Raw genomic sequence first — 2,365 nt, 5'->3', positions numbered from 1 at the left:
TGGAAATGGTGGTGATGGTGGTGGTGGTGATGGTGGTGATGGTGGTGTAGGTGGTGGAAATGGTGGTGATGGTGGTGGTGGTGATGGTGGTGATTGTGGTGTAGGTGGTGGAAATGGTGGTGATGGTGGTGGTGGTGATGGTGGTGATGGTGGCGGTGGTGTAGGTGGTGGAGATGGTGGTGGTGGCGGTGGTGGTGGTCATGGTGGTGGTCATGGTGGTGGTGGTGATAGTGGTGGTGATGGTGGTGGAGGCGGTGGTGGTGGTCGTGGGGGTGGTGGTGGTAGTGGTGTGGGTTGTTATGGTGGTGGTAATGGTAGTGGAGGTGGTGATAGCAATCATGGTGGGATCCAGTCCACACACCCTTCAGAGGGCACTCTGGCCAGAGAAATGCTCCCACGGCCCAAAGCCCCTGCCTCCCCCAGATGTCCCCAGATCCCAACCCCAAGTAAGCAGGATGGGGACCCTGGGCCAGCAAGTCCCAGGGACACCGAAGCCCAGCGTCTGTGGATTCCACAGTTCCAGTACCACGTGGCAGGCGGGCTGCACCTTGCCCTGGGCCAGCTCTGGTCGCTTTGCCGCCAGTGGCTGAGGCCTGAGGCGTGCCTGAAGGAACAGATGCTGGAGCTGCTGGTGCTGGAGCAGTTCCTGGGCGCTCTGCCCAGCAAGATGTGGACCTGGGTGCAGTCACAGGGCCCCCGAAGCTGCAGGGAGGCCGCCAGCCTGGTGGAGGACCTCACAGATGTGCCAGCAGGAAGGTGAGAGGCGCAGGCTTGGTGCCCCAGGACGGGCGAGGGGGCCTGACGTCTCTGAGGACCGAACTGCCCTCCTTCCTGCCCGCATCGCTCCCACCCCTGCCTGGCCCCTCCCGACCAGCAAACCTCTCCTGCCCTGCAAAAAAAAAAAAAAAAAAAAAAAAAAAAAAAAAAAAAAAAAAAAAAAAGGATGCTGTGAGCATCCTTCCTTGTTCCTGATCTTAATGGGAATGCTTCCAAAGGTTTACCAGTGGGCAAGATGCTAGCTGTAGTTTTCTTGTGAATGTCCCGTATCAAGTTAAGGACATTCCTTTCTCTTCCTAGATTGCCAAGATTTTGTCACAAATGGGCACTGGAGCTGATCAAATGTTTACCCGAATCCACTAAAATGATGATACAGTTTTTTTCCTCACTGTGGGAAACTGGATGAAAACATCCTAGGCAGTCTGAACAAGCTGGTTTTGTCTCAGACATGAAACCTCCCTTCCTCTCACTTGACCCATCTCTTCCTCCCCGCCTCCCTCAAATGCAGACGATGTGCGAGGCCTGAGGAACCAGGCAGAAGAGGAGGGTGAGGCATCAGAATAGAAATGATCTCCCCATGCTGGGTCAGCGCTTTCGCCAGCCTCACTTCTGCTGCTGTTTCCTGTTCTAATCCCAGGAGGGGTACAGCTTCCCCCAGTTGTTCCAGACAGAGCTGGAGACATTCTGAGGTTGGGCTAAAATGCTGCTGGCAGACAGGCGAGGAAGGGATCTTGAAGCCTCGAATTCCTCTCTGGGACGCTGGGGGCGGGGCGGGTGTGTAGTGGGGAGGAATTTTTCTTGGGGGAGAGTTGATTTGGGATGTGGGGAGAAGGCCTGGTTGCTAGGGAGAATCAGCAGAGATGAATCACGCTTTGGCATGAGCTGGTTATTCGCTAAAATGAGAAGTTATCCAAGTCTGTGGAATCTTTTTGTTTGAGCTGGAAGGGAATATGGTTCATCACATGCAGTCCATACGGTTTGCAGAGAAAACTGCAAATACAGAGAGGGAGAGAGATTTGCCCAGGGAATTAGAAATGGATTTCTTACCTCTGAGCTTTCTCCAGGCCCCTGACTGTGGCTGAGGGCCTGGGGCAAACAAGAGACTTTCAGGAGCACCACCCTCTCCACCCTCCTCCCTGTGCTGTGTTGTATAAGAAGCACCCCCTGTGCTGTTACTATATGAGGAGCACCCCTGCCATTCTATGAGGACCATCTCCTGTATTATTATTGTATAAGGAGCACCTCCTGTATTGCCGTTGTATTAGGAAGACCTCTTCACCCCCACCATTCTATGAGGAGCACTTCCTAAATTATATTGTATAAGGACTGCCTCCTGTGTTGCCATTGCATAAGGAGTACCTCCTGGGCTGCTTTTGTATAAGGGCACCTCCAGTGTTCTTATTGTATAAGGGCACCTCCTGTGTTCTTATTGTATAAGGGCATTCCTGTGTTATTGTATGAGGAGCACCTCCTGTGTTGTTATTGTACGAGGAGCACCTCCTGGGCTGCTGTTTTATGTAGCTACTCTCCCAGGCATCAGAATTTTAATGGTGACCCCTCAGAGGTGCCCTTTCCCTTAGCCGGGTAA

The 2,365-nt window shown here is 53.1% G+C and overlaps 1 pseudogene; it reads left to right on the top strand.

Moving 5' to 3' along the window:
* The first annotated feature begins 388 nt into the window (after window positions 1-388).
* Window positions 389-1,341, top strand: LOC116554964 (annotated as a pseudogene).
* Window positions 1,342-2,365: the final 1,024 nt, after the last annotated feature.

The sequence above is a fragment of the Sapajus apella genome, unplaced genomic scaffold (genome assembly GCF_009761245.1).
Source record: "Sapajus apella isolate SASKATOON/1434 unplaced genomic scaffold, GSC_monkey_1.0 scaffold2, whole genome shotgun sequence".
NCBI classification, from domain to species: domain Eukaryota; kingdom Metazoa; phylum Chordata; class Mammalia; order Primates; family Cebidae; genus Sapajus; species Sapajus apella.
This window is presented reverse-complemented; position numbering and strand designations above follow the sequence as displayed.